At 42.0% G+C, this 16,198-nt stretch overlaps 1 protein-coding gene and 1 long non-coding RNA gene across 6 annotated transcripts in view; both read right to left on the bottom strand.

The window, feature by feature from the left end:
* The window catches only part of PTPRG (protein tyrosine phosphatase receptor type G), a 718,204-nt gene that overhangs the window by 480,008 nt on the left and 221,998 nt on the right, over window positions 1-16,198 (bottom strand). The window lies entirely within an intron of this gene.
* On the bottom strand, window positions 25-10,742 carry LOC123383731. The gene is made up of 2 exons (XR_006593815.1): window positions 5,958-10,742; window positions 25-1,409 (listed from the first exon to the last, which is right to left on the bottom strand). It is a non-coding gene; the product is annotated as an uncharacterized LOC123383731 (long non-coding RNA).

The following is a 16,198-nucleotide window of genomic DNA, read 5'->3' as shown; positions in this document are numbered from 1 at the left end:
AAAACTACATAAATATTTGGGACACTCTATGAGAATGTTAACAGCCAACGGTTCATCCTAAGATTGTTGAGATACATCAAACAAGATACTCCATGTAAAGAGTATAGCACTAGACCACAAATATGGTATGCATTCAATAAATGTCTACTAATATCACAACTACAACTCAGCTATTACTACTGTATTAAAGGCATCCAGAACTCTTCAAACCATGATGGCTAAAAACCAAACCAATATAATTACACACATACTTGCATGCGCGCACACGCACGCACACGCACACACACACACACACACACACACACACACACACACACACTTAGACAAACACACACAAGCGGATTTTAGTTTGTATTTTCCTCACTCTGTCTGAAGCCTTGAACACCATATTCCGCCATTAAGTTGATTCCCATGCAATACCTCATGTCAATTTTTTACTATGGTCTACCTCACTGTCCTGTCCTAGTTTCTCAAGACCCTAGTTTTTGCTAAACAATAATGGATAGAAATCTATTTAAGGCAATCTAAGCTATTATTCATTGTGTGTAACAGAACTGCCTATAGGATTTAAAATTTAAATGTCTCCATAAAACATGGGGCATTTAAGACACTAAGACAGGTATGTACATTTAAATGAATCCAGCATCCTAAACCAGTAGGTGCACATTAAATATTCATCACACCAGCAAAACAGTTGTTCACAGCATATTTTTTTATCTGCCACAATGCCCTCAAATACTTCCTATCCTCCCATTCCTAACACGAGATTTACCTCAGGGCTGGACCAACACACAGGGCTACTGAGGGTAGATATCAGAAGGACCCTAAGAGCACAGCACTTCTTTAAAGACCCAGCGCCATTTTGTTGATATCGCGGGCCCTGAAGAACCTCTACTGTGGAAAGCAGCTAATTGAGGAGGTACCCCAAAACCTAGCAAATTTAATGATGAATCTGAGTTTAAGTTGATAAGCGCAGGCATATACATGCGTTTCAGAATAATCCTCAGCTCCTACTGTAGAAAGCAGCTAACCGAGGCGTTATGTGGGAACTTAGGAAATTTAAGCTGACAAATCGGAAACATATCTGACTTAATATTGGTGAGTTGTCACCGAATTGTAAAATGTACATATCCATTTTGAATAATCTTCAACCTTGTGTGAAAGATTATTATATACAAAAGGAAAATTAATCACGCCCTGAAATGAAGGTAAAGAATAAATATTTGTTGAATGGCTGACAGATGAATTGACAAAGTTGAATGAATGAATGAATGAATGAATGAATGAATGAATGAATGTCAGGACCACTGCTGTCTTATCTTTGAGACTTTAAATCTGAAAGTACGGTTAGGACACACTTAAAACACACACACACACACACACACACACACACACACACACACACACACCTAAAGCTACCAAAAAGAAGTTGCTAGAAAATCTATTCTTTGCAGCAAGGATGCGCTGTATCAGGGTACAAGCAACTCTTTATCCTGAAAAAGCACATGTACTTCAAAACCTGCTATACCCTAGCAATTTTCCCTCCTGAGACCCAGAGGATAAACTCTCAGTTCCCCCTAGTATCTCCTCAAGCACATTTGAAATAAAAGCTTCTTTTGAAGACAGGCCTACAAATAAATTAAATTATTTCTGTTATGTCACAACTAATGGAGAGAAAGCGCAGAGCTCAAGATGAACAATAATCTAAACCGTTAGATCTGATTTGTAACCTAATGATATTCTGGTACTGGTAGAGGGACACAACAAAGTCCGAGCTATAATAGCGGGCAAGGTGTGCCGTCAGCACTCTTGCAGGACTTTGTTTTTTTTAAGCCTCTGGTAATTTGGAAAAGGTCCATGGTACTATTTTTTTCTTCCTGTGACTGACACAGCTGATTACACCTTTAAATTAAGTCTAATAATGTATATGGTCCTTATTAATCAGAATATGAAAGCTGAAGTTGTTTTGTGAAAAAGCATATCATTTTACAATACTGAACACAGGCATGATTGAATAGGGCGCTTCCCTGGAATTCAGCTTTGGTCAAACGGATGGCTGATTACGTGACCCTGGAAGCAATGGATTCCTTTCTCACATTGCTGACCACTCTAGCTCCTAGGTTTTCTGGACGAAGAGCAAATACGTAAGTCCATGTGGCAGCTGTATAGGTCAGATTTCTGCTACAAAAAAAACTATGACCCCCCCCCCCCAAAAAAAGTAAAAGTATTTTGGTGATGGACAGCAATAAGGACTTACTCTCTCAATGGAGTTCAGGTACACTGGATAACTGAGCATAAGCTGCAGGTTGGGGCCAGGATGCTCCACACATCTCTCATTCTGGGACCAGCACCTGCCAGGGAACCTGGAACATGCTATTCTCACAGCAGGTGGTGGAGCAGAAAGGCCAAGTTAAACCATGCAAGCACGTTCAAGCCCTCTACTCACGTACATCTACTACATTCCGCTGACCAAAGAGAATCACAGAGGTCAGTCCAAAGTCAGTGGGGCAGTGAGCTGTCCACCCACCTGGAGGCATAGCAGAGTTACACAGTCAAGGGGCAGTAGAGCAGTTGCAGGAGGCATATATCACATCAGCACAGTAATTGGGTCCACCACACTTGCCCTCCTGACAGTCTCCAGTCCCTACCATAGGTAGGTGACAAGCTAAGGGAGACTGTCACTTGCCAGTGGAGTGGCCACCGTAGAGACAACTCAGTTTCTCAGATGGAGCTGAGAGGAGAAATCCACCCAGAAGAGGTGGGAGGAGGGGTGGGCAGCTAGACTGGAACTTGCCTTCTAGCTGGCTGTGTGTAACAAGCAGATGGCTGTTTTCACCAAGGTCACATGCCTTAGAGGATATGGAGGCTAATGGCGAATACCAAGGGGGGTGGTTTTCACAATGGTAAATAAGGTCTCCCTTGGCTGGCACTGCCCGTGACAAGCCCCCCAAGAAGAAATCATTCCTTTAGCCTTTAGTTGGTTCTTGTCCATTCCTCACTCCTTTTTCCTTACTTTGGGAATCTCAGGAGCTCTTTGCAACCTTGCAAGCAAACGATTACCAAGTCAATACTTTCAGCCTTGCAGTCGAATCCTCAATTCCTCCTGCCTGTGGATCACTTCTTCCTGGATATTATACTTGCACCTCGAATTTACGTTGGGTCAAGAGCTGAATTTAACAGCTTTTTACACACATCTTTTACCTCTTCCTCTATTTTCCATATCCTGCTATTTCTCTTATTATATCCTGTGCCTCCTACTGAGCACACCTGGGGCTCCAACATACCATTATATTCCCAGTGACAGATATTGGCGGTTGCCTGGCCTGGCCACACTCCAAGAGCCATTCCCAGTGAACACAGAGAGCCATCTTCCAGCTACCACATTTCCAGACACATGCAGCTACAGAATGGACACGGGACCCACTCCCAAGGGGAAAGGTCCAAGGTGAAGTGAGCAATGGAGCCTCTGGAAAAGGTCTAACTCCCTGACAGAAAGAGGGGTATGGAAACTTCTTTTTCTGCTATTCCCTGAGGCACTGTAATGAAACCAGGAGAGGAAATACCTTCAATGTCTGTGCATCTGATCAAAATGCTTCCATGGCTCCCAACTGTCAAGTGAATAAAATCTAAACGCCTTAGCTCAGTATTAAAATGTCTTCATCATCTGGTGTACATTTGCACTGCCAGCTGAAATCTTCCTATTCCTGTTCATACCAGGAGAGAATAATTACACAACTAGCCCCTGGTATTGGGTGCTTACGACGTGCCAAATAGCCTGCTAAGCAAGTTACGGATAATATTCACTCAATCCACGCAGCCCTATGTGGTCAGTGTTATCAAACCCATCTTACAAAAGACAACAGGACCAGAATTCACAAGCAAGTTGCTCTCCATAAAGCCCACGCCTTTCAATCGTTATTTCCTGGGTGTTTTCTGTGTGCCACATGCTATTTTACTCTACATCCAGTTTCCTCTTCGAGTGCACTCTTCTGTCTGTCTACTCCTTTAGGCTGCTTCCTCGAGGCTCAGTTCAAAAAGGCACAAAAGATGCTTCCTATCAAGATGCAGCAGAAAGTACTAAGTAATCCCGTTCTCCTCTGAAAACATTGCAATCATTTTTCCTTTCTTCCCTTATAGCCTCTGTCCTTCCTACTTGTACTATGGTATTTAACTACACCTTATGCCAAATTTGAGGCTGCAAGCCCTTGACTAGGGTAAGATCTGCCACTCATGCATTTTGTAACTTTTTTGACCCCTGTGATAATTTTAAGAGACAATATCTACTGAGCCTCTACTATGTGGAAGACGATGAGCTAATACCTTGCACACTCTTTCAGTTAGTCCTGCGTTAGCTTTATGAATTCTATTACCCTCGCTTTATAGGTTAGACAACAAAGTGGGGCAAGATTGAGGCACCTGTCTAAGGTCACATACCTAATAGGTAGCAAAACCAGATTCGAATCCAAGAGGTCCAAAAAGGAATAATAAAATATGTTTAATGTTACATTACGCCTCAGTTTTCATCAACTAAGATAACAAAAGGTCTAATGCTAAAGCATTTGGATCAAAAGGTTCCATTAGGAGTGGACCCAAGTTTAAAAGCTTTATTCACTGCCAGATTTGAACAACAGGCTTGGTTTTGAGAATAACCTTCACTGCGGTACCCTGGCCAATTTCTACGTGGGAGGGCAGGAAAGGGAGGAGTTTAATTCAGTATTATCTAGGCCAGTGGACCTGTGCCCAATGGACTATATGTTCCAAAGATTTAGGCCTAACTTGAAATCTCTGTGTTTTACGGAAAGGATAGTTCATCTTACATTCAAAGAAATTTATTCCTGCCTGGGAAGGTTATGATGAGGTTGATAATCTACATAAGGGGGTCTCAAACTGGATCAAGGGACCACTTCATAAGAATTATCTGGGGTGCTTGAAAAAAAATAGATTTCACAGTTAAATAGGGACAGGTACCCCTTACAAAGGACCTTGGGGTTTCTGCTGAGCTGCATGATTTGAGAACCCCTGGATTCCAGTCTACTCCATACCTCAACTATTAATACTTCTGTACCTTACCAGTTTAAAAATAACTATACAGGGGTGCCTGGGTGGCTCAGTCCGTTGAGCAACCAACTTTGGCTCGGGTCACAATCTCAACAGTTCATGAGTCCAGGCCACACATAAGACTCTGAGCTCACAGCTCAGAGCCTGGAGCCTGCTTTGGATTCTGTGTCTTGCTCTCCCTCTCTCTTTCTCTCTGCCCCTTCCCCGCTTGTGCTCTCTGTCTTGCTCAAAATAAATAAATACTTTAAAAATGTAAAAAATAATAATAATAACAACCATGAAAAGAAATCAGTGGATTTTGTCATCGTTTGTGGCTTTCATCTTCAACAACTACAATTTTGAAAAGCTCCAGACTGTTAACAATATAAGTCTCCTACATATTTCGTTGCATCCACACAAAAGGCCTGATCGTAAAGAACACATTCTATGAGTTTCTGCAGTGTCTGTTGAGAGTTCTGTTTATATAATGATATCAGGCCGGTATCCAGGTAGGATTACAGATACTCAGGGAGTAGGAAGCACATTCCGAGAAAAGCAGCTTGCCTTTCAATAATCTGATAAACAGGCGTTAACAGAAGCACCCCAAGTGCTGGATGCCTGAGCCCCGGTGCCTTTGTTGAACCATATGTCAGAGTGCTCCTAGCTCTACATGAGATCAAAAATGCGGTCTCCCAGATAAAGTCATTCTCCGAGCTTCTTGCCGGAACAAGAGGGAAAGAAAGGGCTTTGCTTACAAGAGTGGTATAAATGTGCAGCTCAGAGTTTGAAAGGGTAAATGTCATCCTGATAACATTCAATAATATATAAACACAGACACATACATATGCAATATGTGCACACACGCTCTCACATATATAGGTACACACACATTTAACTCTGCTATCAACATGGTATTTAACACACACACACACACACACACTCCTTATTCCTGGCAGTCTTACACTATTTCCACTTAAATCAGTATCACTAAAAAGTTAATTAAAACATAAAATAGGGCACAATAAATGAACAGAATCAACTCCTGGAATTTCTACTGATCAAGACATAGAATGGACCACAAGTAAAAGATATTCATCAGCTCCTAAATGATGAAAGAGGAATAGGGAGAGCATGAAAGAAAAACACCCAGCTCTCGAGGCCACATCTAAGTTTTGACAATGGCACTGGCATAACATACACTTCTGTCCCAGGGACAGAGCAGAAGCAAACTTGAGTAATGACAAGTAACTTTAATTAAACCCCTCCATCTGCTTATAAGCTTGATGAACTTCAAAACGTACTTGCTCACCAAGTCGGGGTCTTTCCAAGCGGTAATCCTTTCTTATTAATCTTTGACAAACTATTAAATTTCCCATTTTTCCCCTGACCAATGGTAGAATGCCCTCTCTCCCCATGATTTACAAGTAGTCTCAGAAATTAGAAAGTGATGTACAGCTTGTACAATTCATTTTAATAGGAATCTGAATGGCTTCCCTTTCCCCTTTTTCAAAATACAATCCTGGATTGTCTTCTCCGTGCATGTGATAAATAACTTGGGTGCAGAAAATGCAGAGATTTTTAAATGGCGAGATAAAAGGCATGATTTTATATTCTGTTTATGAAAGGCCTGCTCTCTGGAGGGATAAAAGCTGTGGTCCTGCTGTGTTTCCACCTGCAAAACTCCTATTAAATCTAATAGAACTTAGAGGGGTACACAAGCCACTGAGGATGAAACCTAATTTCCATCTCAGTTCATTTGATTTCCTAAAATTACATCAACGGCAAAATCAGATAGATGGTGGATGCGGGTTTTATGAGCCTTCTAATAGGTAAAACTCTATTTTAGTATTTAAAGAATAATTACCACTCTGGTGAGATTCAGCCTATCGGAACCTAGATTGTCATTTCCTTTCCTTCGTTTGCCCACTGACATAACCAGCCCAACCCCACTCACCACGCTATCGCATGTTTAAGATAACTTAGGAAGAAAAAAGATATTCGTTAAGATGTGCTGCAAATCCAGAATCGCAAAAATCACAAGAATTTCCACGACTCAGAAATCAGAAGGACTTGATCATTAAATTCAATTTTCCACCAGGTGCATCTAAAATGAGTCACAGAGTGGACAGGACATTATGTATTTAGAACTTGGATGAGTGGGATGGTAAAAGAGAGTCTTTAAGCCATCCACTACAAATACCCTTCGATTATACTGGGGACACACTGCCCAGATGCACTTGTGCCAACAGGTGAACGGGGTTCACTAACTTTAGAAACCTAACTCTGTTTCTTGTCAACACCATTATTGCCCACAAAGTCCATTCTAAGATTATTCAATCCAGTATGCTTGATATAATTGGATTTTCTCTCTCCCTCCACGTTGAAGGACCAAAACGATAATGCTCAGGTATCATCTCAGTGACCGCATCTCATAAGTTCAGGCTAAAAATGGTGCCCACAAGCTCTAGCAGAGACCTAGGCACACAAAACCGTGTTCAGTGCACTTGATACTGGTCAATTCAAAAGAAATTAGCTTCAGGGGCGCCTAGGTGGCTCAGTCAGTCAAGCATCCGACTCTTGATTTCGGCTCGGGTTATGATCTCACGGTTCATGGGTTCAAGCCCTTCATTGTGGTCTGAGCCTGCTTGGAATTCTCTATCCCTCTCTCTCTGCCCCTCCCCCCTTGCTCTCTATCTCTCTCTCAAATTAAATAAAAATATAAAAACAAATTTTTTGAATTAGAAAAAAAAATTGGCACCAAAAGCCTAGCCCACAACCTTAGCCATTATCGTAACAAATGTTGTCCCCATGTACTAAAATCCGCAAAAAGGCCGTGTTTTCCTTTTTTGAAATGGCAAAGAGAAAATATGATCGACGGCTTAATAGAAAACACAATCCACAATATAAAAATAAAAGGTCATGTCACACTTTGCGAACAGCAAGATTTGTAAATTCATTTCCACCCCCCTTTTCACTATCCAGCATCTACACTTCATAAGAAATCACATTAAAATGAAAAATAGGAGTTTTCCTCTGGTAAGAATGACTAAAGAGCATTCCTTCCTTTTCCTCCCCTCAAAACGTAAATACACTACGAGATTTAATTGTAGTTTATACTGTCATACATCTCAGCGGGATGGCCCATCTGGGGACCGAATCTCTGACACCCTTTAACTTAGACTTCACAACCTTCTGGGTTCTGTTAATTACTCTAACCCAGAAAACAGTCCTCAGAGGGAATATCATCAGTGGGTAACTCATACCAGGGGGCCCCTTTGATTTTGTTTTCTTTCCTTTTTGTGGGAAGAGTAGCCCTGGGATTTTCTTTAAGAGACCATTTATGATGAATACAGTTGGTGGCTTTTCAATTGTTGGTGTATTTTTTAATAACAGGAGAAAGAAATACACTGGCCACAGCTCAATCCTAGAAAGCATCCCTTATCGTTGAGTTTCTCAGCCTCAACACCACTAACATTTTGAGTGAATAATGTTATGGGTGGGAGTCTGTCCTGTAGAGTGTAGCTTGTTTAGTCACATCCCTGGCCTCTACCCATTGGATGCTGGTAGCTCCAGGCATGTGCCAACAAGGAAACGGGTCTCCGGACATTGCCAAATGGCTCCTTGCAGATAAAATTGACCCCAGTGGAGAACCACTGCTTTACATCAAGAGATAGCCCCTGTAAAATTATTAAGGTTGGCCCTGGCATTATTGGTGGAAAATAATGATGCAATATTGGAGGACAGAGGTCTGTCCAGCCTCTGTGAGTTTCCAGTGCATGTATGTGTCCCCATCACCAATGAAGCTGGCAGCCAAGATCACCAGCATATATATCAATAGACCTATATTTTAAAGGATCTGTCAAAACCTTCATAATGTGCAATCATTAAACTAAAACCCAAAAAAGGAAAATGCCTGTGTCTGCAAAGGAGGGAGGAGGGTTAGCATTTATACATCAGAAAAGGGGAAAACCTTATGCTTCAAAACTGCAGCTTTGGCAAATGCCTGATTTTATAAGATCTATTTTTAAAAGTGGGGGTGGGGAGGAGGTGGGCAGGAAAGCAAAGAAACAGAAAAGTCAACGTATGTTGATAACATCTTTTCATCTTTTTGACATATCAATGAAGTTTTGTTTTGTTTTGTTTTTTTAAGAGAGAGAGAAAGAGACAGGGGGGAAAAGTCAGTAACTCCTGCAGTAAAAATAAAAAATGAGCATACGAGGAAGTAAAGCTAACCATCAGCACTTTTATGCTCTCCTTAAACAAAAAGACACTGATGAGACAGATTCATTTTAACCCCTTGGTAGGAGAGGTTGCCGAATACAGTCTACCACAAGGTATCACTGGAATAAAGAAGATTCCAGTACCATTTAGGGAACACAAAAGCAAACCACGTCTGGCAATTTGAAAGCTAAAAACCTAAGATCACCATCCTTGTCCCCTACGTTGGGTTATTCAGGGGACAAGGCTCCTGCCCCAGTGAAGAGGGTGCCAATCCAGTTCTAACCATAAAATCCAGATTCCACCCCCTCCCCACACACAAAGTCCGCAACTTTCTAACAAGAGAATAAAGGTATTCTGGGCCAGAAGTCTTTATGTATCAAACATCAAATTACAATGCGAAACTAAAACTAATCTACAAATACTTTTAATAGTAAGTGCCCCCCTGGAGGGGGGTGGTAATTAACACTGCTCTCCTGTTCTTTGTGTGGAAGATGCTACCAGACCCATACACAGAATAGCAGGTTTGATGTTACTCACAGAAAACTGATGAGAATTTAAGTGACCAAACACTTTTTCCCAGGGGCCTTGGAAACTTATTTTTCTTTACTTCAAACCTACATTCCGGTCTTTCTCTGTGAATGAACGGGGTCTCGTTGGCACTAAGCGTTTTTCAGAATTTCTCACGGAACCGTAAATCAACCTCAAGGGAAGGTAGTGATTAATACAACAAATGGATCTAGCCACAGTAGATTTTTCACACCTGACAGTCATGTCTTAGAGGAAGTACAAAAGACCCGGAACTGCAACTTTTAACTTTCCAAATGCCTGGCAATTATTCTAACAGACCTGGAAGATCCACAGCCAATAGCTAATTTTGAATCTCTTGAGAAATAAAGGACCTGAGAGCTAGTGCAGGGTGTCATGTCACCCAGGAAGAGAGAGCCTAGTCGACCACCACTCACATCCCAATGCTGGGCTCTTGTAAAAGAGCCACATTCAAGACACAACAAGAAAAATTCTTTCAGTGGGAAAAGAAAAAAATCTCATCAGGTGTGCCATAAAACATGAACTTCAGTTGAAAAGGTATTGTGAGTTTGCAGTATGCTTAGAGAACTGTATCAAACAGACCTTCTAGAAGCAATATCCAACACAGTGGCTACTAGCCATATGTGGCCAGTTAGGCGCTTGAAATGTGGCTTAGTCGGAATTGAGATGTGCTTACGGTATGTAATACACACTGGATCTCAAAGCCTTAGCAGGAAAAAGAGAACATAAAATATCTCACTAATAATTATTTTGTTGACTACATGTTTAAAATGACAGTATTATAGAGACATTGGGTTGAATATACTCTTAAATTTAGTTTCACTTGTTAATTTTCACTTTTTTTTTAATTTTAACGTTTATTTATTTTTGAGACAGAGAGAGACAGAGCATGAACAGGGGAGGGGCAGAGAGAGAGGGAGACACAGAATCCGAAACAGGCTCCAGGCTCTGAGCAGTCAGCACAGAGCTCGACGCGGGGCTCGAACTCATGGACCGTGAGATCATGACCTGAGCCGAAGTCGGACGTTTAACTGACCGAGCCACCCAGGCGCCCCAATTTTTACTTTTTTAATGTAATCACTGAGGACATCTCAATACATATGAGACTCGTACAGTATTTTGAATGGACAGCCCTACTCTAGAACAGGAGTCAGCAAACTGTCTGTAAGGGCCTGATGGTAGATATTTCAGGCTCTGTCTCGGTATAAAGAAGCCATGGAAAATATGTAAACAAATCTGTGTGGCTGTGTCCCAACAACATGTTATTTACAAAACAGGCAGAAAGATGAGAATTTGGCCCGTGAGCTCCAGTTTGCCTACACGAGGTCTAGATCATTAACAGTTCCCGATGAAGAGGAAAATGAATACAACAAGGTCCTGGGATATGAGTTCAGCTTGCAACTATGTTTTCATATCCATCATGGGTTGTGAACAAATCTGAACGTGAATGCCTTTAGCCTGGGCAAGAAGGTTCCAGCTCCCACAGCCCCGCTCCCCCATCACTCCCCAGGTCTGGCCTTCACACGATGGCCATGTGCATTCAGCATTCCTGCTGTAAAATTGGTATTATAAGGAAGACATCTGGAGAGCACAGAATCAGATCACGGGCGTTCCTATCAGGAGCTGATAAGTGAGTTGACCATATAATTGATCATCCAGACAAAATCAATCTTGAGAACGAACATAGGCATAATTAATAATTGTATCTGGATAACAGGCTTCCACCAGAATGTATACAGTTACCCTACTGATAAAAGAAACGAGGCCTACAACAAATATACTGGAAAACTTTCTCCAAATTGCAGACATAAACAAAGAAGGGACCAGACCGTGCCATTTCCTGTGTAGCACATCGTGTTACTATTAAACACACACACTGCACCTATCCCAGGGCTGACCTCCCTTACCATCTCTCCAATGAACACTGTATGGGCCTCACCTTTTCAGTCAGCTACCTAGGCTCTATTTCAACATCCCTGGGGAACAATCCTGGATTCAGTCTGGGAGGTCATGCCTTCCCTATCCAAATCATGAACTACCGATTTTTAAAAGTTCCACCTAAGCTGGGTAATGAATACATCGGGGTATATACACTACTCTACTTTGGCATAGTATTCACAAAAAAAAATCTTTTCAGGTTCCCCTCAGACTTTAGGGCTGTAGCACGAAACTCAATAAGCTTCAGATAACCAGCTGCGCACATAATAGAGCAAGGATGCGCCTGACAAGTCTGGAAGCCTGAGCCACCAGGTGTTTTGAGAAAGTTCTTGCTCCCAAACAGCCCTCCCTGCCTCCTGTGCTGTGGACAGCTGCCTCTCCATTGATGATGGGGAGCCAGCATTAAGATAATGCTGTCGCTGTGAGTGGCAGAACCCAGATACAGAAATAAACAGCATCACGGCATCCCTGACCACAGTCTTGGGCGGCCGGACGCAACCAAAACCGAGTACAACACAAACTTGATTTCATTTCCTTTACTGTGGAAATCAACTTGAGTTGAATTTTCATTGCTTGCACCTGATGGAGATTATTCATCTAACCATCACCTTCTTGTCCAGGGTGCCCTCCCACTCCTCTTCTCTCTGTGTGAGTGTAAAAGTGCGCGCGCGCGCGCGCACACACACACACACACACACACACACACACACACACACACACACACACACACACACACACCCTCCAGGTATACAGACCACTGGGGAGTAATCATGAAAATTTGTGTGCTTTTGAAGCAAAATTAAGCAGTCAGAAGCCATTTCCCACCTCACAAGCACTCCCCTGAGCTGCCAGTGCATCTGTTTTGTGGAAGCAGCTGGTTATACAGTTTTTACCTCACCAGGAAGTCACTTCCCACAGGGACACTGAAACTGCCAGTGCCGGGTCGGGGGCTCCACCGGAACAACACTGCAAATGAAGCTTTTAACAGATATCTGCTTCCCACCTTGCTCCTTCCTCAAGAGAACTGTTGAGAGCTGCGTCCACACCGCAGGTGACTCTCCATTCCCCACTCCTATCACCTCAGGAAAACATACTTTTCTTCATTTAGCTCGGACACACCAACCCTGAGAGGCAGGAGTAAGCCCTGCGACACCCTCTCGGGGAGCTCAGGCTTCAGAGACAACGTGGACATCATCCAGCAGGAGCACCTCTAGAGCGACAAAGATGCCAAAATGCAACCCTGAGAATCTCTACACGTCTCTACGCCTACGACCCTGCTAGTAAAAACTCTTTTATCCTCTACCAGGGCTCAGGATAGTTTCAAGCCATATGGTTTCGTGTTCGATTGTTCTTATTTTTGAAATTGGTGCTGGAGCAGCAGGACATCCGTCTCTAACTCACCGGGAAGCCCTAGCACCTTCCACAAAGATGGCTCTATGAAAAAAAACACATCAAATAAATGTCAAACCAACAGTACCTTTCCCCCCCACCCCACCCCCAGATACACACATACACAAACTAGTTCGTTTGCATAATCTCGGCAATATTTATTAAGCAACTACAGTTTGCCAGGCATCGGGCTCAACATTGCACCATGGATTACTGCATTTAATGTTTACTATGTTCCCATCGTTAGCCCCCTATTACAGAGGAGGAAACGGACACACGGAGGGTTTAAGCAACTTCTGCAGGGTACACAGCTAGGAAGCAGAAGAGCTGGAATCCACACCCAGGCTGGTCTGGCTTCAGGGTCCACACTCCAATGTGAGTCATGTACCATCTTCCAAATTGAGAAGTATATACTATTTCAAATTAGAAATTCAATTCGTTGCTAATAAATACACTTATTGTTCTGGAGAGGAAAACATTATCTCATGCCCTCGAGGGAACAGAGCCTAACTCCCTACTCTTTAGATATGGCTGCTCATAGTGATTTTCCTCTGATCCATACAATGTGGGAAAGCTGGAGGTGGGAAGTTGTTACTTTACAGTTAAGAAAGTTAAAAACTAATACCGCAAGCCAGGTGATCAAGGTCAACATCAACAGGCATAAATTGTGTTGATAGCATGCACCTGTGGATATGATATGATGACAATGCCACTTTACATCTGCTCTGTTCTACCCAGAAACCTACAACCCCAGGCTCATCGAGAGAAAAAAAAAATCAGGGGCGCCTGTGTGGCTCAGTCGGTTAAGTGTCCGACCTCAACTCAGGTCATGATCTCACGGCTCGTGAGTTCAAGCCCCACGTTGGGCTCTGTGCTGACAGCTCAGAGTCTGGAGACTGTTTCAGATTCTGTGTCCCTCTGTTGCTCTGCCCCTCCCCTGCTCATGCTCTGTCTCTCTCACTCTCTCAAGAATAAACATTAAAAGAAAAAAATCAGGGGCACCTGGGTGGCTCAGTCAGTTAAATATCTGATTCTTGACTTTGGCTCAGGTCGTGATCTCACGGTTTGTGAGATCGGTTTATGAGATCGAGCCCCACGTCAGGTTCTGCACTTACAGAAAGGAGCCAGCTTGGGATTCTCACTCTCCCTCCCTCTCTGTCCCTCCTCTGCTCCTATGTGCTCGCTCTCTCTTTCTCTCTCTCTCTCTCTCAAAAGTAAACAAACTTAAAAAAAAAATCAAACAAACACAAATTGAAGGATATTCTACAAAGTATTGAATGAATACCCCTTACGTCAAGACCATCAAAAAACAAGCAAAGTCAGAGAAACTGTCACAATCCAGAGAACCTAAGGAGACATGACAACTAAATGTAATGTGGTCTCCTGGATGGCATCCTGGAACAGGACGTAACATTAGGAATAAACTAAGGAAATATGAGTAAATGTGAACTTTAATAACAATGCATCAATTGTGGCCCTTAAGTATGACAAGTGTACCAAACTGTAAGAGATCGATAAGAGCAGAAATTGGATATAGGATATATGGAAACTTTCTGTACTTTCTCTGCAATTTTTTCCACAAATCTAAAACTATTTGACATAAATGGTTTATTTTTTAAAAATGTTTATGCCCCTAATAGTTGAGGAAAGGTGTGAAAGATCAAGAAACTTTCAGTTTCCAGTTCTAGCAATGAAAGGAACTGCGCTCAGAAACAGAATGCCAGCCCCAGGCTATAAAGCTCTGCCTCATCAACAGGAACCCAAAAAGTTGTCATGCTTCTACTTTGTTCCACGGACTGCTTCATTCTCTAGTTGCACTCAATGATAGAAGCAGATTATTTAACTCCCACTCTTGAACTATCTCAGCTATCATGCTGGGTATTTTTTCAGCCAGCTACTAACTGAAAACATTTACCAAAAAAAAACAAAAACAAAAACAAAAACAAACCTACAAACATTTACAAAAAAAAAACAAAAAAAAAAATACTCCTTCGTTAAGGGCCCCTTCAATGCAAAGATAAGAATGAGAGAATTCAAAATCATACAAAGATTAAAAAAAAAAAACAAAAAAACAGTAACTACCAGAACACTTTGAATGTCTTACGAGGATGGTAAAGAACAAGCTTTTTAAAAAGCAAAGTGACTGAAAATTTTCATTCTTTTCTGGGAAATGTTTTGTACAGAAGTCTCAGAGGAAGAGACATAAATTGCAAAGGATTTTGACCAGCACTACGTTGATCATTACATTGATATTATTTCCAATGCCCAAAGAATCCTTCCTAACCTATGGAAAGAATAAGCGATTGGTTATTTACTGTCGCATACAGTGTTTTGGTGCGAACTTACGGGTGGGGGTGAGCAGCCTGAAATGTTGAGTTGGAATCTACAGTTACAGTTATATCCATTACCTTCCACAATTATCTGAAGGGTTTCATTCCTACAGCCCAGCTACTAAACTCTTTAAAAGCTCTGGACAGTGCTGGGCATGGTGAGCCTTTTTGGAAAAAAGTTTATTCCTTTGAGAAATGATTCATTCAATTGTCTGTGTTAAAATGTAGACAAATAATTTAAGACGAAAGAAGAAAAGTATGTAGCCATATTGTCCCAACAGAAGAACTATATATTTGGGGGACGCCTGGGGGGCTCAGTTGGTTGGGTGTCCGACTCTTAAATCTCAGCTTAGGTCCTGATCGCACAGTTCATGGGATGGAGCCCCACATCCATCCCCCTTGGGATTCTCTCTCTCCCTCTCTCTCTGCCCCTCCCCTGCTTATGCTCTCTCTCTCAAAAACAAATGGATATTTTAAAAAAAAACTTTTTAATAAAAAGGAAGAAGAACTGTATGTTTGGATTCATTCAGTAGACAGTCTGAATGCTAGGAAGAAAATCCCACTGACCTGGTTTTTCTCTTTTTTTTTTTTCTTTCTCTTCTTCCTTCTTTCCTTCCTTCCCCTACTCATCTTTTTTTTTTTTTTTTTTTTTTTTTTGACACTGACAATTAGAACTGAAGATCAGGGACCGCAGGAGCGGGAATCCTGGTAAGACACCCCCTCCACACCTTGCTCAC

The sequence above is a fragment of the Felis catus genome, chromosome A2 (assembly GCF_018350175.1).
Source record: "Felis catus isolate Fca126 chromosome A2, F.catus_Fca126_mat1.0, whole genome shotgun sequence".
Lineage (NCBI taxonomy): Eukaryota > Metazoa > Chordata > Mammalia > Carnivora > Felidae > Felis > Felis catus.
Note: the sequence above shows the minus strand (reverse complement) of the source record. Positions and strands in the feature narration are given on the sequence as shown.